At 39.6% G+C, this 25,454-nt stretch overlaps 1 protein-coding gene and 1 long non-coding RNA gene across 3 annotated transcripts in view; both read left to right on the forward strand.

Moving 5' to 3' along the window:
• Positions 1 to 3,189: 3,189 nt before the first annotated feature.
• LOC114048769 lies at positions 3,190 to 17,727 on the forward strand. Its single transcript, XR_003569801.1, has 3 exons — positions 3,190 to 3,359; positions 12,654 to 12,786; positions 17,561 to 17,727. It is a non-coding gene; the product is annotated as an uncharacterized LOC114048769 (long non-coding RNA).
• Positions 17,728 to 18,720: 993 nt separating this feature from the next.
• PRIMA1 (proline rich membrane anchor 1) overlaps positions 18,721 to 25,454 on the forward strand; it is a 188,496-nt gene continuing 181,762 nt past the window's right edge. For both annotated transcript variants that reach the window (XM_027870058.1, XM_027870061.1), the window contains exon 1: positions 18,721 to 18,755. The gene's annotated coding sequence lies outside the window, so the exon portion shown is untranslated. The remainder of the gene's footprint in view (positions 18,756 to 25,454) is intronic.

Raw genomic sequence — 25,454 nt, forward strand, 5'->3', positions numbered from 1 at the left:
TAGCTGTCAAATGGATCTTCCTAAAATGCAGATCCAACCATGTTACCCCTTCTCCCTCATTCAATAATTGTTAGTGGTTCCCTATTACCTCCAGGATCAAATGTAAAATCTTCTGTTTGGCTTTCAAAGTCTTCCATAACCAGCCCCCTTCTTACCTTTCTAGTTTTCTTACATCTTACTTCTCTCTATGTATTCTTCCAGCTAGGGTCCCTGGCCTCCTTTGCTGTTCCTTAAACCTGACACTCCATCTCCTAACTACTTTTTTACTGACTCTCCCATGCCTGGACTTCACTCACTCCTCATCTCTGCCTCCCCATCTCTGCATTCCTTCCTTAATTCTCACCCCAGTTTCTGCAAGAAGCCTTAATCTTCTCTTTGAGACAACCCCCCACCTTGCTCATACATAGTTGTTTGCATGTTGACTCCTCCACATTAGACCATGAGCTCCTCCAGGGCCGGGACTATTTTTTGCCTTTCTTTGTATCCCCAATGCTTAGCACAGTGCCTGGCACATAGTAGGTGTTTAATAAATGCTAGCTGACTGACCAGGTATAATCTTCCCTGACACGTATGAAGTCACTGGAGAGAGTGCTTAAAGGACAATGGTCCTAGGCACACTAGCACAGAATGCATGTGGCCAGTGCTGGGTGCCTCCCAACTCCCACTCCTGAAAGTCCTTCCTGATGTTTTCTTTGGGCTGGGCCAATTCTCTGCTGCTCAAGGCTGCTCTGCCACCCTTATGCTTGAGTGTCAGGAAAGGGGAAGGTGCCAGCTGTTGCCTGGTGCCTGTGCTGACTCCTCTTTCAACTGCAATCACTCCAGAACTTGCAGTGTCCACGAGGTCACTATCTGGTCGTGTCCACCTCAAGGTTGCTGCTTGGTCACCTCCTGACTGTTGCAGCTGCTGCTGCTATCACTTCCAGGGATCTCTGTTCCTGATTGACCCTGGTTTCTGAGACTTTTGAAGGGGTTCTATGGATCTCTTAATCTCACAAAGCTAATGCCTGGACATTTCTACTCCAAAGTACTCATTTTGCACCCAGCTCTGGCTCAACAACTTCTGAGTCATTAGTGCTTCTGACTCTTAAGTCAATTAGTTGACTTTCTGTCATCACAGGATACGGACCCCCTAAGTCACTTATGGCCAGAAATCAGCTCTCCAAAATTTCCATGTGATTGGACTGGAAGCAGGCAGGGAATACCTATGCATGCTTCAAGGACTGCCCCCTGACATTGGCTAGTCCACCCAAGCTACATACACAAACTCTCTTTTGGTGTCCTAGCTCCTCTTTCATTTCTCAGAAGGCAGAATAACAGCTCTCTTTCTAATAGGATGATTAATTTAGAGCTACAAAGGACCTTAGAGATTATCCCTCATTTTGTAACTGAGGAGGCTGAATCTCAGAGAGGTTGTGACTAACCCAAGGTCACACAGGAAATAAGTAGCACAGCCAGAATTTAAACCAAAATTTCTCTGAACCTGAATTCAATGTTTGTTTTTTGTCTTTAAGACAAATACTTCCAGTCTGATTGGATCACACAATGAAGTCTTTATTCCTTCTCCTTTCCCTCTCCTTCTCTGTCTCCCTTGCCCTCTCCCTTCTCCCTCTCCTCCTTCCTCTCCCTCTTCATCTCCCTCTCCTCCTTCTCTTTTCTCCCTTTCTCTCTCCCTCTCCTTCTCCTCTCCTCTCCTTGCCTCTCTCCTCTCCCTTCCACACAATGGAGTTTTTTGGTTCTTTTTGTCAGAGGCTTTTCCTGTTAGCACAGTGAAGGAAGTCAGGCAGTCAATAAGTGTTTATTAATCTCCTACTGTATTCCAGGCACTGTGCTAAGCAGTGAGGATACAAATAAAGGCAAAAGACAGCCCTTGTTCTCAGGAAATAGACAGTTAAACTGGGGATATAGCATATAAACAACTATTTGCAAACAAGACAGGATAAATTAGAGATAATCTCAGAGGGAAAGCACTAGTATTAAGTGAGATCAGGAAAGGCTTCTTGCAGAAGGTGTGACTTTGGCTAAGAGGAGAAGGAAAACAGAAGGCAGAGATGAGGGGGGAAAGAATTCAAGCATGGGAGGCAGCCAGTGAAAATGCATGACGTTGGAAGATGGAATATTTTGTATGAGGAATTGCAAAGAGACCAGTAGGTAGATGTGATGTTGTCCCTGTTTGGAGGGCAGAAAAACCACTCTGTCTTTGTCTCACCTTCCTCTTTGCCTCTTCCCTCCTCCTTCTCTCTATCTGTTCCCCTCTGCCTCTCTCCCCTCTTGTCCCTTCCTCTTTCCCTCTTCCCTCATCCTTCCTTCTATCTGTTCTCCTCTGCCTCTCTCCCCTCTTGTCTCTTCCTCTTTCTCTCCTTCTCAGGCAAGCCCAAAAGAGCCTACCCCGACCCTCCTTTCAGGAATCCATATATGTTTTGTCTTCCTCTGGGTTTCTGATAAGGACTATATTCCCAATTTAGTGAAGTCATTTTAATGGACTTGTATGTTTGCATTGTGCTAGAAATATCCCTGAAAATCCATGTACTTGATAGCTCTTAATCTTGGGTCTTAAATCTCTCTCTCAAACAAAATTGTTTGTTTGTTCAGTATGGTTCAGCCTGCCAAGTCCTCTGTTGTTGATTGCTCGAAAGGTTCTGAGGTCAAGAGAGCCCTGCCTGCAAGCATTTTCTGGTGGAGGAAATTCTGCTACAAGCTCATCTTTTACAGGTGGTTTTTGCCTTGTTTTTTCAAAATATTTTGCTTTATTTGCTTTTTGACAATGTGGCTACTTCTCAACAAATACCAAAATAGACCCTATTTGGAACTATATCCAGAAGCCACTAGAATCAATGGATCCTCATGGCCCAGAATTGGAAAGGATCTCAGCAGTTTTGGGAGTCCAGTCTCTGCCAGCATCTGGAATCCCCACAAAAATATCCTTGACAAGAGGGTATCCTGTCAATGTCAGTCATCTAGCATTGATTAAGCATCTACTGTATGCCAGGCTCTGTTCTTAAATGCTAGGGAAACAATGAAAGGCAAAAATCACTCCCTACTCACTTCTCTCCCAGCCTTTTTAAGGAGGACATGTAAACAAGATAAAGAAAGGATAAACAGGAAATTATGAGTAGAGGGAAGGCACTAACAGTAAAGGAAGTTTGGGAAAGATTCTTGGCATGAGTTCAAGCTTCTAGAATGTAAGAGAAAACCAGTGTTTTCCTGATGCGCTTTAGCTTCTCCAATACCCCTACCTTCTCTGACACTCTCTGACCCTATGTTTTCTGCACATGCAACCTGACTGGTGCAGCTTCTTGGTCTGGAGGCATAAAAGGTTCCAGCTCCGGACACCTCCCAGACTTGTGGGTGCCTGAATCCAAGTAAGTTGCTATAACCTAATGGGTTTCCAAATGGAGACAAGGCAGGGGGTGGGGGGAAAAGAAATGAGCTAAGTGTACCCTTGTTGTATAGCCTTGCCATGCTGGAGGAAAGTCAAGCTTCTTCTTCGATAAATGTTCAGTGACTTTTGAGTCCCTCATTTCATCTCAACTTCAAACCTGAGCTAAGAGAGTGCCAGCATTAGAGCCGCACTTATATCAGAGGGGGGATGTTACAGTGATAATAGCTAGCATTTATATGGTGCTTTAAGGTTTGCAAAGCATTTTGTTTGTTATCTCATTTAATCCTTACAACAATCCTGGAGGTGTGAGCCATTATTAACCCCACTTTTACAGATGAGAAAACTGAGGCAGCTAGGTGGTGAAGTGGATAGAGTGCTGGGCCTGAAGTCAGGAAGACTCATCTCTCAGAATTCAAATCTGACCTCAGACACTTACTAGCTGTGTGACCCTGGGCAAGGCAAGTCACTTAACCCTGTTTGCCTCAGTTTCCTCATCTACAAAATGACCTGGAGAAGGAAATGACCTCAACAATGACCTCAGACACATACTAGCTGTGTGACCCTGGGCAAGTCACTTAACCCTGTTTGCCTCAGTTTCCTCATCTACAAAATGACCTGAAGAAGGAAATGGCAAAACACTCCAGTATCTTTGCCAGGCGAACCCCAGATGGGGTCATGATGAGTTGGACATGACTAAAAAAAAACTAAACAACAACTGAGCAGACAGAAGCTAAATGACTTGCCTAGGGTCACAAAGTTAGTATTCTGTGGCTGGATTTGAACTTAGGTCTTCCTGACTTCAGGTCCAGTGCTCTTTCCACTTCACTGCTTTTTTCTTTGATGTTTCTGTTGTCAGGAAACTCAATGATTCCTGACTTTACATACTCCTATTTTGAGGACTGCTCTCATTGTTTGTTGACAAGCGTTTTTGTTATTTGTTTTTTATATTCAGATGAAATATGCTTTTCTCTAAACTACTGGTCCCAGTTGTTCCCTTTGGGATCGAGCATATGATGGCCTTTCAAATGTTTAACGGTAGCTCTCACGTTCCTCCAAGTTTTTCCTCTTAGCTCTCTAAACATTCACATTTCCTTCAATATAAATATCAGGGTCAATCAGTCAACAAACATTTATTAAACACCTACTATGTTCCTGCCACTGCAGATAAGAATCACTCCCACCCCCCAATCCAATTCATTTTCTCCAAAAGCTTAGCTTGGTTAGACATTGAAGACACCAAGGTCATCCTCTTCATCCAGGGTCATCACCAGTTATCTTGACTTTTGTCTTACCACTGGACTTCAATGACTCTGGAGAGTGAGGCTGATGACTTTGCATAGCACTGCCTCACTTAAATCCAACTCATGAGCAAGTCAAGACATCACCCTCTTGATATCATTGGACCACTCTGAGAAGGAAGGATGAATAACCACAAGAGAGTCAGACTTGGAGCTAAGAAGACCTGAGTTCAAGTCTCTCCTCACACATACTGAGTGTGTGATTCTGGTCAAGGTAGTTAGCATCTACAATGCTCTAGGCAACTTTCTTTGATTAGAAATTTCAGAGAAAGTATCTAGCCTACATTAGTTGAGAGAGTTTCTTTGCCTGAGAATTCCCTACAGAGTAAGACAGAGCACATAATAAGACATGGAAAACTGCAGAACCTTCTGATTATTAGACAAGTTCTCCGCTTGAAGCAAGGTGTTCGGCTCTTGGTGGTCCTATGTTTTGAGCAAAATGTGAGGGGCTCAAAGAGGATCCAAAAGAGAGGCCCTCAGAGCAGGGCTTTCAGAAATGAGGAGGGGTGGGGATGTCTTCTGAAGTTTAAAATCAAGGACAGAAATCCCCAAAAGGTGTTCAGGTTAAAAGAGCCAAACTTCATAGCAAATGCTTAACAAACTTCCTCCTGCCTGAGTGTTCACTTAAAACATTTTAACAGCAGCCGACAGTCTGCAACGATCAGAGTAATCTATGTAAATGATTTATTTACACGCAAAAATGAGACATTTCACAATAGCTAGACGACAGCCCCCGGAATGGGGCTCTCTTTGGATAGCAATACCACTGAGGCTTGGAAGCCTTCACAGCTCAATGCTCTTGGTAGCTCCGCAGGGGGGTGATTACCCCTCCATAATGGCACTCCTAGCCCAGAGTTGCCAATGTTATTGCTCAGAAATAAATGACTTAGGAGACTTTCAATGCTAGAGTGAGCTTCAAGTACAATAAACATTTTGATTTCAGGAATGCTATGAGCCCCTGCTGGAACATGAGAGTCAAAATGGCAGCAGAGAGGCAAGGAGGGGGTAGGTCCTGCTGTGCCTTGTCATTTATGGTTCTCTTCTATGCTGTCTCACACTAATTGGCTCTAATTCTTTTTTTCTCCCTGACAAGTTAATAAGCTCCAAAGAGAAAAGGAAGTGTGGTACAGTGGTAAGAACACCAAACAAGAGTCAGGAGCCTTGGTCTGGCCTTAATATACCATTAATTCAATATGAGATCTTGGGGAAATTATTCCATTTCTCTGAGTCTCCAGTTCCATCCTCTATCAAATGAAGGGGTTAGGATGAAATGACCTCTCTACTCCCTTCTAGGGCAAACATTCTTTATGGTCTTAAGAACTCTGGGTTCTTAGGTTCTTTCCATCTCGAACATTCTATGTTCTTACCTTCATTGTTCTCTGTGGGCTTGTAGGATTTTAAATATATTTTATTTTGAACTGAGCAATCATTGAAATAACCATTTCAATATACAAAGAACAAAAAAGGAAGAACTTCTGATATGTATTTTTAAGTGTACATTAGATTTGTGCAAAGTAGTGACAAAATTGCCCTGTTTGTGAACTTCTCTTTATTCTTCCATTTAAAAAGATTTTGTCTTCCTTCCTTCCTTCTTTCCTTTCTTCCTTCCTTCCTTTCTTCTTTCTTCCTTCCCTTCCTCCTTCCCTCCATTCCTCCCTTCCTCTTTCTTTCTTTTCCTTTCCTTCCTTCTTTCTTTATTCCAACTAACTCCCCCACCCACCTTTCTTTATAACAAGTATAGATAAGAAACAGAAATCAAAAGACTGGTCAAGCCCCATTCTGTCTCTCTTGCCCTTCATTTCTCTGCCAAGAGGTGGGATACATGCTTCAAAGTCATTCCCCTGAAGGATTGATTGACTTTTGATTTGACTGATAATTAATTGACATCGATTGTGTTGATCAGAATTTTAGTCTTAGAGAATGTTAAGAACTAAGAGAGATATTAGAATATAAAATGTTAGAGCTAGCAATGACCTTGGAACATAGAAAAAAGACTATTAGAACTAGAAAGAAATAGAGAAATATAGAATGACCTTCTCATCGTATATTTGAGGAAACAGAAGCCCACAGAGAGAGGGGAAGTGACTTACAAAAAGTCACATAGCTTAAGTAGAGGCTGAGCCAGGACTGTAATCCAGGTTTCTTTATTCCCAGCTATATCATATTTCTTTGCATCCCCTGGCATCTCCCTGCTAAAGGCATTAGGCACATAGTAGGTTTCCAATAAGTTTATTCTGATTGAGAGAAGGTGCCTGCCAACCATAAATGATCATCACTCAGGCATCAATCTCATGATGCAATTAGGACTTCCAAGGCAGATGCTTCTCAGCAGTGTGCCAAAGAAACAGAGTGGAAAACCATTTTGGAAGAACAAGACAATCAATTTACCAGTTTTCTTGTGTATACAAAAATACCTTGCTTACCATTCTCTGAAAAATAGCAACTTGTCTTGAACAAGTAAGTGGTTGATAGGAAGATTGATCCCTATCCTAGCCCTTTTTCTGTCATTTGTATGCAAATCAACACCAGCAGGCCTTCCATGGAGAGGCAAAGTCATGGCTCATCCTAATTCGCAACAACTTCTATTCTGGAAATTTTGGCCAATGCCAAGACATAGACTTTATCTAAAATATGTTCCAAAAGTTTCAGTGCAGTAAGACTTTGGAATATACTGCATTAAATTTGCTAGCAATACACAATCTTCCTTTAAACCTGAGCTCAAGTATCACCTCCTACATGATGCCTTCCCTGATCTCTCTTTTAGTTTCCAGTTAGAGGTGATCTCTGCCTCCCAAAATATCACAAAACACATTTATATGAGTGCTTTATAACCATTATTTCAGTTCATCCTCACTATAAAGCCTGAGATAATAACAACAATAATTCATAATTCTCAGAGCTTTAATGTTTAAAAAGTCTTTCCTCTTAAGCCTGTAAGGTAGACTTAAGATTATTATCAAATATATGAAAGTATATCACTATATATGCAAATACATTAATTTATGCAAATATTGTGATTCCATTTTGCAGATGGAAATGCAGACGCAGATTAGGAAATAACAATGACAACAAATTTGACTGACAATAATAAATGACTAGTCATGAATTAATGAAAGAGCATTTATTAAGAGCTTATTATATACTAAACTCCAGTGATACAAATAAAAAAGTGAAACAGTCTCTGCTGTCAAGGAGCTTACACTCTAATTGGGGGAGGCATCACAGAAAAGATCGTTCAGCTGTAAGGTGGATAGAAAGACCTAGAAATCTTAAGGGTGCATTGGAAGGACAGATGACAAGGCCCAGGGATCCACAGGGAATAGCAGCAGGTCAAAGGGCAGTGCTGTCAGGTCTGGCTGGCAGATAGTAAGGAATAGATAGTTTCAATGATTCTGATGGCACTAAAGAAGATGTGTTTGCACGTCAACCTTATCTCCCCCTCTAAACTCCAGCCAAACTGGATTATTTGTCATCTGCATTGCTAGGCTTTATCATCTAACCTCCTACTGCTCCCTAAAGACCACTGATTCTTCCCTGCCACTACCACCTAAGGACCACTAAGTCTTACCATTAGCCTACCTTCGCATCCTAATTACCACCAGGTCTTTCCCGTTACACTATAGCTGATCCCTTGTAGGTGTGCTGTCCCCCTCTATTAGCACATGAACTATAAATATACATACATACATACATATGTGTGTATGAGAGAGAGAGAGAGAGACACAGAGACAGAGAGAGAGACACAGAGAGAGAGAGACAGGTTGGTAACCGAGTCTTTCTAGATTTCAATCTCATTCCTCTTTCTTCTACATCACACTATACCATACTATGTTTTGCTAGTAAGCCACATACTCTGAGATATTTTCCCCCTAGTGATGGGAAAGTCTTTGTCCCTGGCTCACCATCTTGCTTTGTCTGACCTTGTGATCAAGGACAGGTAGTTATGAAAATTTGGCCATGGCAAGGGAACTGTTGTCTGTGACTGGGAGGCAGCAGCCAAGTGGACTTCAAAGAGCTCAAATCTTCACCTTTGGCCTCCGTCACATGATACTCTTACCTTTTAGTACACTTATTGAGCTCCCACTTGTTGAGGGATGATTCAGGCAGGTGGGTGGTGTAGTGGATAGATTGCTGGTCCTAGATTTAGGAAGACTTGAGTTCAAATCTGGCCTCAGATATTTACTAGCTGTATCACCTTGGGCAAGTCACTTAACCCTGTTTAGCTCAGTTTCCTGTAAACATAAATACAGAAATGTATTTATAAAAGAAGAAGAAGAAGAAGAAGATGATGATGATACAGATATAGATACAGAAGGATTATCCTTAAGCATCCAAGTCTGACTGATCTATGTAGACTAAGCAAGGAAATTACAGCAGTTATGCCACATTACTGCAGGCTGCAAAATTTTAGCACCTACTGAATACCTAGAAAGACACATCTTGGTGGCTAGAACTGTACTTCAGAAGCTTACTATCTTTCATAAGTATTGATACAATGAATCCCCGTAATATAAATACAGACTTTAAAATATTCTTTAAAATCCAACCAAAAAAACTATATGGAAACTACACAGGTATCCCAGACAAACCTGTTATGTCAATAAACTGCCTGGCTTAAAAGTGACTAATGACAATTCAAGAACTATGATTTCAAAATATGTTGTCACTCCCTGTAGATTCATTGTCTACAGGGAATGAAAAGCTTTCAAAATACAGTAGAAGAAAACAAAACCATGTGGGAATAGGATGAGATACAGATTATCTTCATAAGGCTTTAAAATCCACATGAAAATAATTTCATTCTCATTTTTTTTCAGTGGAGTTCAGATAGAAATATCCTGGGACATGTGACTATCCTGCTATTTAATTCTTTTATATTTATGTGGCTTATCAAGTCTAGTGAAACACTTTCCTCACAAGTAGCAGTAGCTCACACTTAAATAGCACTTTTATTGCTTAAAAGTATTCTGCATTGATTCCATTGCCCCTCAGTAACATTTTGAGGTAGGTTATTATTCCAATGAGGATGACTTTGGAATCTATATATAATCAGCCCTAGTCTTTCTCTTAAGCTTGAATTCTGCATCACCAACTGACTCTTGAAAATTTCTGACTGGAGATCCCATAGGCACCTCAGATTCAAAATAGAACTCAACATCTTGGTTCCTCTTCCCTCCTTCTTCCAAATACCCTTATTGCACAGTTTCACAAACTCTGAGCCATCCTAGACTTTTTACCCTCCCTTGCCACGCATTCCAATCAGTGGCCTAGTCTTGACAATTTTACCTTCATGACATTTCTTGTGTTGGTCCCCATCTCTCCACTCACACAGCCACCACCCTAACTCAGGACCTCATTGCCTCTCACCTAGCTTGTTGCAAAAGCATTCTAAATGGCGTCTTTGCCTAAAGTCTCTTCTCTCCTCCAATCATCTTCCCCACAGCTACCAATGTGATACACACAAAAGATAGTTCCGACAATGTCATTCCCCCATGCCATAAACTCCATCAGTTTTCTCTAAGATCAAATACAAATTCCTCTGTTTGAAATGTGCAACCTGTCACAACCTGGCTCCAACCTATTGAAGCGGAGGTGGGAACAATGTCCAGAAATGACAGTGATGTAAAAGCAGAAGGCGTCAATAATTTTTTAAAATGGAAGTTCATTTCATTTCCTCCTTTAATTCTTCCTTGTTCTTCTCTCTTTTTTTATTTTACTAATGTCTTTTGCCTCTATGTCACAGTGATTTTCAAACACATAGCTGCTGTTTCTTCTGCCCAGAGAGTCTTTTCTTATTACAAAGATTAAACACACCGAAAAATACTTTAGCAAAACCAGCCAATACATCTATCCTGTCTGACATCATTATCTTTCTCCAGTTTTGAAATGATCTCTTCCTTCTCTCACAACTCATATTTGGGTACCCATTCATCACTTCCTGGCCACTCCCTCTCTTGCTGCTTAGTGGAACTAATTTTCTATAACTTGGTAAACAATGTACAACAAAGTTTGTTACTTTAAAGTGAATTTAAGAAGAATCAAAGAGTGAGACACTGCAAATTGCCTCTGGTGAGACAATGCAAAGAAGAAATACCCGGGGCTGTTTTCATTTCGTTTTATACTCTTCCCTTGGGAGCTGTGCTTTCAATAGGATTCATTTTCTGCCTGTAATTGAAGACATAGTGTGTAATATACCACACAGCTACAGCTGAATATGTTTTCTCTAAATTTCCTGTCACACAGGGTAACTGCTTTCAATTTACAAGCATTAATTAAGCCTTAAAACACCTCTGGGAAATATGTTTGATAATCATGCTGCAAGTCAGCAGGTGAACTCATAGCCAGCTTAATATAAGGCTTATTTTAACAAAATAACAGAGCTAAATTTGTGTCTACAACAAACAAAAAAAGTGGAGATTTGCCAACTATCCAAATATTTTATTGATATCAAAATAAATGCTCAAATCCCTAAGTTATTCAGTGATCTTATCAATGCAGACATGCACTCCATTGCTACAGGTTGCAACCCATACATGCCTGCCTATCCTTTATCCATAATCTTTATCCATGGCTTCCCACATGTTTATCATAGGTAGTTCATACAATACGGAAGAGAACTTCCTTGAATTCTCTTGGCATCACAAGTATGTCGATAAAACCACTGGACAACCCATATGTGGCTCAGATATTCCTTACTCTCTTTCTGTGAAAAGTCCCTCTTCATTTACAATCAAAATTTTCTTTTATGCTATCCTTCCCTGTTATAATTATGTGTATATATATATATATATATCCTTCCCTTTGTTATAATTCCATATTTGTAATAAGTAGCCTGCTCATATCAGCCATGAGCCTTTTTATTAACCTTTGGAGATCTTTAAATTCAATGTTTAGCAAACTGGCGTGTTTCATGATTCATAACTATACAAAACAGAAGAATAGTCATATTAAAACGATGGGCCTTTGTTTTAGGAATAAACTGTTTTAGGAATAAATAAATTATACATTCAAATAATAGTTATAATAATAACAGTTTGGGGGCAATTAGTTGGTACATTTGATACGGTGCTGGGCCTGGAGTCAAGAAGACTCTTCTATTGAGTTCAAATCTGGCCTCTGACACTCCCTAGCTGTGTGACCCTGGACAAGTCATTTAACCCTGTTTGCCTCAGTTTCCTCATCTGTAAAATGCGCTGGCAAAGGAAATGGTAAATCATTCCAGTATCTGCCAAGAAGACCCCAAAGGGGGGTCATGGAGAGTCAGATATGACTGAAAATGACTGAACAACAACAATAATAGTTCGAGAGGCAGTAAGGATAGAGAACAGGAAGTGGAGACTGGGTGATCTGGTCTGAAGTTTTAGTTCTCACATGTACTGGCTATCTGAACCCGGGAAAGATGCTTATTCTCTCATTTCCCCAAGGAAATTTCTAAGACTGTAAGTTGCAGATCTGTTGCCAACACATAGAGGAAGTTTCCTCACCTGGAGGTCTCTGTACTAATGAATGAGCCTAGTCAAAAAATATTTTAAACTAAATAATAATTTAGATTGAATGGGTGTTATATGGTAGCAAAATACTTGTAGCTTTCAGAATGGGTCCTTGAAGTGAGGCTTCTCTGGGTTCAAGACATGATTTGGGTCCACGGAAATTCAAAACTATTAACTCATGAGCTCTTACGGATGTACCTACTAGTAGTAGTCATCAGAAGACTCAATCAATGCGACATAAAGAAAGGCATTTATTGAACTAACATAGTGTGAAAAGTAGGATTAAACATCTTCCCCATAAAGCTGAGGTGCACTCCTACAAATAGCCATAGCATTGGGGAGAACAGCAGACAAACAATAGAGAACGTGCATGACTAGGGCGTGTACATGGAGAAGCATACCTTCTGGGGCACCTCTGAGGCTGCAGGGCTGCTAATATCTTTTGGTGATATTCCACTGAGCCTGTTCTCTACTGGTCTCTTTCAGGTATATTGATACACAACTTCTGCCATGCATGGCTCTACCGGTTATGTGGCTGTGGAACTTCTCTTCCTTTCCGGTTTCTGGCTTCAGCTGAAGTCCTTGGTATTAGTGCTGTCTCCTCCTCATGAGAAGAATGGTCTCTACTATGCTCTTTTAATTTAAAATCTCAAGGCTTTTAAAAATAATTATTTTAGAAAAGTAATAATTCATGCTCTGTAGACAATCAAAATCCTTCCCTAGGGAGAAAAACTTTACAGAGTATTCTATCTCATTAATTTCAGAATCTTTTCTAAAAGGTCTCATATTCGATAAGAAATTCTTTATTCTGAGTGGCAAGCTCTTTAGAACACAGAGAAGGTTCCCTGCTAACTAAATATCTAGTGCCTTCAAGCTCAAGTCTATCTTTTGAACCTAGGTCTCTAAGCTTTTATCCATAAGCATGACCTCATTCTAGCTTGTTGGGCTTTCTGCATGCTTCCTGATTTTAATCTCTGAAGACAAGTCTACACATACTACTACTACTACTACTACTACTACTACTACTACTACTAGCATTTATATAAAACTTTAAGGTTTGCAAAGGACTTTATAAATTATCTCATTTTATCCTCACAACAATCCTGGGAAATAGGTGCTATTATTATCCCCATCTTACGTATAAGGAAGCTTTAGTGACTTTTCTAGGGTCACACTGCTAGTTAATGTCTGAGCCCACACTTGAACACAGGTCTTCCTGAATACAGATCAAGAGCTCTACCCCCTCTATCAGTTCTATCTACCGCACCACTCCTAGCTGCACAGTCATCATCTTTGGAGTAGATACTTACCCAGTAATTGCCAAGGACCTTAGGGTTCCAAGGTCTCCCAATATTTCAATTTGAAAACCCTTCTACTCTCCCATATAGAGTGCTGGGTATGGGAAAGGCACAGAGAAAAGCTAAGTCCAAGGAAGCAAGCTCATTATTCCTCCTACCTGTCTAGCTACATTCTTGATATATATAGATACAGGTATCTTTATGTGTTTATGTGAACACATATATACTTATATATACACATATGTGTACATATATATAACAACTATATAATATATTGACAAATTCTTTCATCTTACATATGTGTATATGTACATATGTATATGTATATATATGTATGTGTGTGTGTGTCTGTCTAACTAGGTGGTGCAGTGGATAAAGTGCTAGGCTTGGAATCACAAAGACTCACTCACCTTCATGAGTTCAAATCTAATCTCAGATACTTCCTAGCTGTGTGACCCTGAGCAAGTCACTTAACCCTGTTTGCCTTAGTTCCTCATCTGTCAAATGATCTGGAGAAGGGAATGACAAACACAGTATCTTTGCCAAGAAAACCTCAAATGGGGTCATGAAGAGTCAGACATGACTGAAATGACTCAACAACACCCCCACCCACCCCTACATATACACATATGTATTATATATGTATGTGGGTGTGTATGTGTGTATATATATATACACACACAAACATACATACATATATGTGAATTTCATTTAAACCTTGCAACAACCCTTTGAGTAAGTAGTACAAGTAGAAAGAAGGCCACATTGGAATTCTGGACACTGATTCAAGTCCCAAATCCTGGCCTCTTTACTACTTGTTTGATCTCTGTCAAGTCATATTTGTCAGTTCAGACTTAGAAAGGTCATCAGAGGTCCTCTAGTACATCCCACACTTAAACAGAAATTCTCTTTTCAATATCCTTGACAAGTGGTCATCCAGGCTCTGTCTGAAGCCCTCCGGTGATAGGGAATCACTACCTCTGGCAACAGCTCATTCTCATTCACTGAACTTTTGATATAGTTTCTCCATCCATAACATGGAAATAACAATGTTTTGGGGGCCGGGGGTGGGGGAAGTTTGATGAAGTATTCCTAATAGCCCCAGATACCTCCTTGCTTATATGATTACCTGTTCACCAGGATCATAGTAAAAAAGCTCTTTATAAACCATGCATCATGAAAAATGTGAGTTATTATTATTGTTATTATTATTATTATTATGAGACCAATTTTACAGATGAAGAACGAAGCCTAAAGAATCTCAAAGGTAACTTGCCCAGTATTGCACAGAAAATAAATCTCAGACCTGGAATGCAATCAGTCCAAATTCAGTGCTCTTTCCATTACACTGACTGTGACTCTCACGTATCCTTATTCAATGCCTCTTATGCAAAGTACATTGGAGGATCCAAAGATGTCGGAGGATATGGGTTCAAATGGGTAGGTCAGGTAATCTATCAAGGTCTCAATTTCTTCATCTGTAAAATGAAGGTTGTACTAGATGCCCATAACATTCTGGAGTGTTGCCCAAACCAGATTAAAATATAATTGGGAAACATTTAACAAAATAAATGAAAGTACACTAAAACATAGATAACATGACATTTTAAAACTAAGTCAACGTGTGGCCCACAGGTATCCTTATGTGTGGATTTGTGGCCTCTATTTCTATTTGAGTTGGACACCACTGGACTAGATGATCTCTGAGGGCAGTTAGAGTTCTGAATCTATCACCCATGATCTCTCAGGCACTTCCTACCTTTCCAAATATTATAATTACTATGACTAAGACCCTGTCCCTGCCCTTAAAGAATGTACAGTCTTTTAAGCAAAGTAAGACATGAAAAGAAATAACTATAATGCTATCATGGTTGATATTGTTCAGACATTTTCAGTCGTGTCTTAACTCTTCATGACCCCATTTGGGGTTTTCTTGGCAGAGATACTGTAGTGGTTTGCCATTTCCTTCTGCAGCTCATTTTACAGATGAGGAAATTGAGGCAAACAGAGTGAAGTGACTTGCCCAGGGTCACACAGCCAGTAATTGTCTGAGACCAGATTTGAACTCACAAAAATGAGTCTTCCTGACTCCAGGCCAGGTGCTCTATTCACCACCTAGCTGCCCTATTATGGTTTGGTACATAGGAGGAAATTAGATACGTCTATATATACCTTGGAACCAGAATGACTCCAATTGACCATCAACACTTCTTTCAAGGGGGTCAGATAATCACCAAAATCCCCCCTTCCCTTTCTGTATGGTGGCCACAGCCATTGTTAAACAGGAGATTCTAAAGTCATGCTGGGATGGCCAGCGTTTTGCCATCTGCTCAGTAACAATGTGGCAGTCTGAGTGACAGATGGATTTTCAATATCCCAGTAGTGACAGTGATCTGAGTGTCAGGCTGACCCTAGAGATGGCACCTGGAGGCCACAGCGACCTCATCAGTCATGTAGCAGAAACAGGAGGAGAATTCAATAATCGTATTGCCTGCTGCTTTCAAAGCTGGGAGTAAACTCTGGAATAAAAATATTTTTCCTAAGAATATATGCAATATACAGAAACTTCGGTGGGGAAAAAGCTGCAGACAACACAGGAGTGTTTAGAAGGAGAGATACCAGGTTTTGCTAAGCGCAGAATTTTTAATGGGTCCTAGGCACATTTTCCTGCTAATGTGACCAGGTTTTCCCTGAGACTGTTCCCAAAAACTAAAACCTTTTGAAGTCTTTGGGAAGGAGGTTAATGATAAAATTCCCACGTTCCAGAATTTAATTTAATTCAACAAATATTTACTCAACACCTATGGAAGGGGAAGTCTTTGGCATATACACAAATAGATATGAGAAGGCACTTAAATGATTTTTCATTTATTCATTCTTTCAAAGGGTGATAAGAGCAAAGGAAGGATCCAGACTAAGATGCTCTAAAAATTTGTTGAGTGAAGAGATCACTTTCATTTAAAGGATGCCAGTGGTCTACTGGTAAATGTTTAACAACCAGCTCTCCAAAAACACTTTCTTAAATTTAGACAATCAATAAAACAACAAGTCAAGTCCTGATTTGTATCTTTTGCTGATTTCTAACGTGTAAATTCCTCACAGTGAAAGTTTAGCGATCAAGCCCTATATATGCTGGCCTTAGCACAACCTTGGATGGAAATCAGAAAAGACATCATGAAAGAAATGGCACTTGAACTGGAAATTCAATACACTCCAATTCAATTCATTAGTTTAATGATGATGATGGTGGTAGTGGTGGTAAATAACTCACGTTTATAGAGAACTTTAAAGCTTGTGAAACACTTTTGACACATTATTTCATTTGGTCCTATATTACCTAGCAAGCAGCTATGGATACTGGAGTCGTTTGCTATTTCCTTTTTAAGCTCAGTTTTACAGATGAGGAAACAATCTATTGTTGTGCTTTGTGCTGAGGATAAAACAACAGAAAATTGCATACTCCAGACCCACAAAAAGCTTAAATCCAGTGTAGAGATATGCCACTAAAATGCAAAACTACAATAAGGACAAATAGAGGTCAAATAAAGAAGGATAAAACATTAGAGGAGAGAGATCTAGCTGGAGAGATCAAGGAACACTTCATGGAGAACATAGCACTTGAACTGGGTTTTGAAGGAAAATAAGGGTTTCAAAAGAGAGGAGGAGAGTGTTTCAGCATGGAGGGAGGAAAGAATAGAACAAAATGATAAAATGGTAAATAGTCTTGTTGTCTGGAAATGAAGAGTATATGAAAGGAAGGCAAGCAAAAGGTCGGCAAGGTAGGTCAGAGCCAAGTGGTGAAGGGTGTTGAATACCAGACTGAAGAATTTGTATTTTGTCTCATAGACAATAGAGAACCGTTGAAGATATTGGGGGAAGGTTTATAACTTGATCTGACCTGAGCATTTGGTAAAGAATTTTGGTAGCTATGAAGAATTAGAGGATTTAGAAATGGAGAGGACATAAAGGTTAGTCCAGTCTGATACTCTCATTTTATGGATGAAATGAGGTTTAAAGAGATTACTTGCTTATTGCCATGTATGTTGCAAGAAGCGAAGCCTGGCTCTGAACTCAGATTCTCTGTCCCTGCTCTAGGATTAGAGAGAGAAGATACTGGAAGACCTGAATGAAAATAGATTGTTAAATCATTGTATTCAAATCAACTTATGGACCGAGGAAAGACCAACTAAGTCAGAGGATCTGGATTTAAAACCTGTTTCTAGGTGGTACAGTGGATAGAGTCAGGGAGACCTGAATTCAAATTCAGCCTCAGACACATCCTAGCTGTGTGAACCTGGGTAAGTCACTTAACCTCTCTTTGTCTCAATTTCCTCATCTATAAAATGGGGATAATAATAGCACCTATCTCCCAGAGGATCAAATAATATAATAATTATAAAGCTCTTAATGTTAGGGCTGATGACGAAGATGATGGTGGTGATGATGATGATGATGATGGTGATGATGATGATGTTTACTACTGTGTGACCTTGGACAAGTCCCTTAACCTTCCAGGCCTGAGAAACAGTTGAGCCAAGGCATGTAAGCCACAGCATGTAAGGTGTGTTGGGGACATGGAAGGAGTAGATTACAGGGAAAGGAATGAGATAAGAGAGAGAAGGCTGACGTGGTCAAATGGAAGTTCTTGAATGCCAAGTAGAAGAATCTAAACCCAATTCAGCCTGTTAGAATATAAACTCCTTGAGGACAGGGGAACTTTCATTTTTGTTACTTTATCCCCACTGACCAATACAGTGTCTGATATATAGTAGCTTCTTAATAGTACTTGTTGATTGATTGTTCAAATTAAAATCAATTCAATAAGCATTTATTGAGTCCTATTATGTGCCAAGCACTGTGCTAGGGATACAAAACTAAAAATGGAAAAATCCTTGCCCTCAGGGAGCTTATAGTTTACCCAGTTAGCAATAGGAAGCCACTGAAGATTTTGCGGTAGAGGGGTGCCAGGGCCTGTTCTATGTATGTATAAGAAAGATTAATTTGTCATTTCTTTGAAGAATGGATGGGAGGAGTAAGGGGAGAGGGTAAAAGTGGAAAGACCTATTTGAGGGTCACTATGATAGTCCGTTCAGTTTGTAATGAAAGTCTACTGTTGTTCATTTGTTTCAGTTGTGCCCAACTCTTCATGACCCTATTTGAGGTTTTCTTGACAGAGATACTGGAGTGGTTTGCCATTTCCCTCTCCAGCTCATTTTACAGATGAAGAGACTGCGGCAAACAGGGTTAAGTGACTTGCCCAGGGTCACACAGCCAGACTTGTGTCAGGAAGGTGAGTCTTCCTTCTGACTTCAGGCCCTGGCCCTTTATCCACTGTGCCACCTTGCTTATTCAATGAAAGGCTATACTACAATAATAATAACAGGAATAAAGATCTTCTCCCCTAACCTGCCTCTCTTCTCCACTTTCCTGTTACTCTTCATGTAACCACCATTTTCCCAGGCTTGAAACCTCAGTCATCTCATGTCCAATCAATTGCCAACATCATTTGATTTCATTTCTACAATACCTCTTGCATCCATCCCCTTCTCTCCATTTCCATGGCCATCACTATAGTTCAGATTCTCATTACCATTCACCTGAATCGTTGTAACAGTCTCCTACTTAATTTACCTGCCTAAAGTATCTCCCTTCTCTAAGCCATCCTTCACACCATTGCCAAAGTGATCTCCAAACGTACAGGTTGAGCCATGTTAATATTCTTCTCAAAAACCTTCAGCGTCTCCCTATCACTTATAGGAAATTGCTTATATATAGGAATGTTCCTTATATAAATTCAAACTCCTTAGAGTCTGACTTTTAATGTAGCAAGGGCTATTCCCCCTCTCATATAGCAAGGGGGTGTTATGTGTTGGACAGCCCCTGCTATATTAAGAACCTCAACAATATGACTCCTATCTTTCCAGATTTATTTAATTTAACTTCATATTCTCTATTCATTGAAACACTAACTGATCCCTTATTTTATCCAATTTTCTTCCACCTCCATGTATCTGGCCAGGCTGAATCCCAGCCCTCAAATGCACACTCCCTTGCCAAGTCTAATGAATATTAGACTGGATATTTGTGGAATATCTTTCTCCTTTGCTTTTCATTCTATCACTACATACTAGTTACATGACTAAGGAGATTGCAATATGCCCCAGATCTTACAATCTAGAGGAGGGAAGAAGCAGGTGAAGAGAAAGAAATAACCAGACTAAATGAAAAGAACTGGGGAAAAAGAAATGGTGTAAGGTATAGCACAGAGACTGGAGGGGTTCAGTGAAGAGGGGGAAGAATAATGTGAGTTGGAGGAGTTACTGAGGATCTTAGAGGATCACTGAGAAGTGAGCAAGGAGAAGCAGCTGGAATAAGAATCCTTACTCCTAGTCTTAACTTCGCTCACCATCTAGAAGCTGACCCTCTACAAAGCTGTGAGTAGAACCCTGTGGGGGCCATTTGCTACCTTCCCATCAGAAGCAATTGCTGAAATGGTCTGAGACGCTTGACTATGTCTCTACAACTCTACAACCTAGTTAAGTGCAGAAAAGGGTTAGGGGGAATCACTTGCAAGGTGTTTGTTTTTTAATGTGTTATTGTTGTTGATTCTCCATGACCCCATGGACCACAGCATGCCAGGTCCTTCTATCCTCCACTATCTCTTGAAGTCTGTCCAAGTTCATGTTCGTTGTTTCCATGACACTATCTATCCATCTCATCCTCTGTTGTCCCCTTTTCCATTTGCCTTTAATCTTTCCCAGCATCAAGGTTTTTCCAATGAGTCCCATCTTCTCATTATGTGGCCGAAGTATTTAAACTTTAGCTTCAGCATTTGACCTTCCAGTGAATAGCCTGAATTAATTTCTTTAATCATTGACTGATTTGATCTCCTTGCTGTCCAAGGAACTCTCAAAAGTCTTCGTTAGCACCATAATTTATAAGCATTGATTTTGTAGTGCTCAGCTTTCTTTATAGTCCCACTCTCACAGCTGTACATTGCTACTGGAAAAACTATAGCTTTGACTATATGGACCTTTGTCAGTATGGTGACGTTTCTGCTTTTAAGTATGCTGACCAGATTTGCCATAGCTTTCCTTCGAAGGAACAATTATCTTTTAATTTATTTGGTTTTATTACTTTTGCTTTTAGGAGCATGAGTGTGAGTGGAAGACATACACACACATACACACATACATATACATATATATGTACATATATACACACAGAGAAAGTAGGACCATATACAGCAACATTGTGTGGGTTTGTGATCTACTCCATTATGCTATGTTAGTGTGAATGATTAGAAATAGAGCAAGAATGGAAGACAGCAGAATTTGTTTTTTGTTGTTGTTTGGGTTTTTTTGGTGTGTTGGGTGGGGAGAGTAGGAGTCAACAGTCTAGTTGAAGAAATCCATAAAGACTATACACCTAGACTAGAATCATAGATATAGAGCTGGAAGATCCTTTAGAAGTTGTCAAATCTAGCCCTCTCATTTTTAAGGTGAGCAACTGAGGCCCTGAGAGGTTAAACATCTTAAGATAACAGAGGTACAAGCATACTTCATTTTATTGCCCTTGACTTTATTGCTCTTCACAGATACTGTGGTTGGTTTTTGTTTTTTTTTTTTAACAAATCAAATGTTTGTGGCAACCCTGTGTCAAACGAGTCTATCTCATGCACTCACATAGTCTCTGTGTCACATTTTGGCAATTCTCACAATATTTCGAACATTTTCAGTATTATTATATCTGTTATAGTGATTTGTGATCAGTGGTCTTTGATTTTACTACTGCACAGTTATCCCTTCTCCATTTGGACTTTCTCCATTGTGGCTTCCATAAATTGCGGGTCAGCATAAGAAATTAAATGGAAATGTTTGGGGAGTTTTGCAGAAGCCACAGACTACATGTAAAGGCCAGCAGACACCACAGGAAAAGTTTAGAGGCTCAGAAGTGCATAAAATATATGTATGGTATTATATAATATCAACCCAAATTTTACAATAAGGTACTGTAAACACCCCATAAAAGAAAAAGAAAAAAATCAGACTTTTTCTCTGATATGAAGGAAAGGCTAAAAAATTTTACTTTGGTTTTCTAGATCATGGGGGCACTGTGTCCCTAACCCCTGAAATGTGGAAGGGGTAACTGTAATTGTTTCAAAGTTTCATGAACTCTGCCCATATAAGATGGCGAAATTAATTGATAAATATTGTTATGTGTTCTGATTGCTCCACTGACCATCATTCTCCTTCTCACCAGGCCTGCCCATTCCCTGAGACATAACAATATTGAAATTATGCCAATTAATAACCCTCAATGGCCCCTAAGTGTTCAAGTGAAAGGAGGAGTCAATCTAAGCAGCAAATTTCATTGTTGCCTTATTTTAAGAGATTGCCACAGCCACCCCAACTTTTAGCAACTACCTCCTTGATCAGTCAGCAGCCATCAACATCGAGGCAAGACCCTCCATCAGCAAAAAAGATTATGATTTGCTGAAGGCTCAGATAATGATTAGCACTTTTAAAGCAACAAAGTATTTTTTAATTAAGGTATACACATTTGTTAGACATAATATTGTGGCACACCCAATAGACTACAGTATAGTGTAAACATAATTTTTTTATACAATGAGAAACCAAAAAAATTTGTGTAACTTGCTTGATTGCAATATTTGCTTTATTGTGGTGTTCTGGAACCAAACCCAAAATATTTCCAAGGTATGCCTGTAGGAAGTAGGAGAGCCAGGATTTGAACTCAAGTGCTCTTATTGGGCTGCTAAATGGCACAGTGGACAGAGTGCCAGGCCTGGAGTTAGGAAGACCTGAGTTCAAATCTGGCCTCAGACCCTTACTAGCTATGTGAACCTGGGCAAGTCACTTAACCTTGTTTGCCTTAGTTTCCTCATCTGTAAAATGATCTGGAGAAGGAAATGGCGAACCACTCCAGTATTTTTGCTAAGAAAACCCCAAATGAGGTCATGAAGAGTCAGACACAACTGAACAATAACACTTACTCCAAATCTAGCGTGCCTTCCAATCTAAAATACTACTTATAAAATGAGCACTGCTACCTACATACGGGATAGAACTAGAGAAGAAAGGCAACCAACCCTTTGAGAACCACAGAGAGCTTGGTATTGCTTCCCAGGCATCCTCTAGTGTTGGATGACAGTAGAAATATGGAATTGCAATCAGTTGACCTTCATCCAAGAAGGGGGTCCAGAAGTGCCTCCAGCTGGCTAAATTAGGTTGTAGTATCATTTCAAATATATACATATATATGCAAATATATCCTTAGTTCATAGATGCTATTTTTGATGATATTTATAGATAATGTCCATGAGTTCCTTCATGTTTCTATTGGGCCTATGATTTATTAAATTTTACTACCTTTGACATGGTGTGTATGACAAAGAGAGAGAAATACAAAGACACAAAGAGACAGAAAAAGAGACAGTGTTAGTAGAGTCAATTCACTGACCGCTTTCTTTCTATTGGTCAACTTCCAATTTAAAGTTTTGAGTGGTGATGTCGGAGGGCAGGGTGATGTTTACAGGTTGGGCAGGGTATCTTCCTTCCTTTCCCGAATCTCAGTAATCCTGATAATAGAAACAAGAGAAACCTGCAATATTCCAAATCTCTAAATTAACAGCATTAGACCTTAAGCAATCGTATGCATTTCAAGTGTGTGTGATATCTCAATGAATTTTTATTAATAGAGCCATCTTGATTCCAAGTTAAACTCAGAGGCATAAACATAGAATCATGAATAATGATGCATCTTAAGTCATTAGTATAAATAATGCAAACAGGAACTAAGCATTTTGGAGTAGATATCAAGAATGTTTGTTTTCATTTTTTTGAAATACCTTTTTATTGATGTCTTGTTTTCACAAGGTCTAAATTTTCCCTGTATTGGAAAAGGATTTCATATGAAGCATTTTAAAAAAGTGTTTGCTATGGCTTTGTGCTAAGCCGTGGGAATACAAAAACAAGCAAAAAGAGAACTTTTGCCCTCAAGGAGTTTGATTTCTAACAGGGGAAGATAACACATAAAAGGGAGCAGAAGGTAGGGGGAATGTGGAAAAAGTAGTTTTGAGAATTAGGAGCTGAATCTGTGAGTATAACTGATGTTGATATTTCCTTAAATGAATGTTATTATGAGGAACTCACCAGTGGAGGAAGAGGCTGGGGATTACATCTCCATAATGAGAAGGGTTTTGGAGGAGGGATAGAAAATGACAGGGAGGTAGAAAGCAGTTTTCAGATAGAAAGTAAACCAAGTGTGGAAAGTAGTCTGGGAGTGCAAAGTAATTCAAAGTGTCAGGAACTGAGCCTGGTTGATTGTATCTCTCCCCATCCCCTTTCTCAGAGAGCTGTCTCATATATAATATGAAAAGAGAAAAAGAAAGGAAAAAAAAAGGAATGGAATAGAAAAAAAATCAGCAAAACTAATTAGCATATAAAAAATCTGGTAATATATGCAGTGTTCCACATCTATGAACCATCTTCCCTACCCCCACCACGCCCCCCCCCCCCCACACAGCCACCTTTTTGCAAAAGAATGGGGGGAGGAGGTGTTTTCTCATATCTCTTCTTTGGAGACAAGCTTGCTCTTTGTCATTTTGAGACATTAATTTTAAATTGTTTTGTGGTTTTCTTTCCATTTACTTTATTGTAGTCATTATGTTATTATGTATATTGTTTTTTTGGCTCTATTTCATTTTGCAGCAGTTCTGAAAAGTCTTTCCAAGTTTCTCTATTTTCATCATATTTGTCATTTCTTACAGCACCATAATATCCTATTATATTCACATACCACAGTTTACTAAGTCATTCCCCAGCTGATGGGCATTTACTTTGTTTTTAGTTCTTTGCTACCATAAAGAATGCTGCTATAAATATTTTGGTTTCTTTTTATCAATGATCTACTTGAGTTGTATGCTTAGAAGTGAAGTCTCTAGGCATACACATTTTAACCATCTTATTTGCATAATTCCAAATTGCAAATTGGTTTTTACTAATTGACATTTTCGCCAATAATGAATTAGTTGAATTAGCTTCCATGATTAGTCTTTGGTCCCTGAAAGTGCCACTGACCTCTTTTATTAATTATTTGCAAGCCATAATTAATAAAATGATTAATTACCTAGAAATTATGTCTCTCAGACTTTTCATGTGTCACAAGATATACATGTATCTATGTATGTATGGTCCTGTGCTAAGCACTAGGGATACCAGGATATAAAATAGTGTTGCACTTCCTTCAAAGAACTTCCAGTCTAGTACAGGAGATAAAACAAGTGCATGAATAAATATAATGTAAATTAGAATATAAAGGAAAAGGAAAGATACTATGAGAAATCTGAGGGCAAAGGGATCACTTCTAGCTCAGGGATTCAAGGAAAGTTGCATGAAGGAAATGATTCTAACACCAATGGGCCCTGAATAATATGAGAGAATTAATGAAGTGGAAATGGGAAAACGGTAGAGAATTATGTGCAAAGGTATTGGAACAGGAGAGGGCAGCATCAGACTGAGGACAAGTTTGCCCACTCCGGCTCTGTAGTGAAATAAGACATGGGAAGAAATGGGCTCAGGAACACGCAAAGAGAAGACATAGCTTCTCCTCAAAGACTAGATCAAAGGAGGATGGTAGATCCGGAGCTGGAAGGAACCTTCAAGATTCACTCCTTAAGTTAGATGGAGCAGTGAATAGATCAAGGACCTGGGGTGAGGAAGATCTGAGTGCAAATTCCGCCTCAGACACTTACTAGCTGTGTGACCTTCTGGGCAGCTCACTCTGTCTGCTTCAGTTTCCTGATCTGTAAAATGGAGCTAATATTAGCACCTACCAACCAGGGTTTTTGTGAGGATAAAATGAGACGGCATTGGTAAAGTGCTTTACAAAGCTTAAAGCTCTATATAAACGCTAGTTATTGATGATGATGATGATGATGATGATGATGATGATGATGATGATGATG

Source organism: Vombatus ursinus, unplaced genomic scaffold, assembly GCF_900497805.2.
Source record: "Vombatus ursinus unplaced genomic scaffold, bare-nosed wombat genome assembly UNPS02014794.1, whole genome shotgun sequence".
NCBI classification, from domain to species: Eukaryota; Metazoa; Chordata; class Mammalia; order Diprotodontia; family Vombatidae; genus Vombatus; species Vombatus ursinus.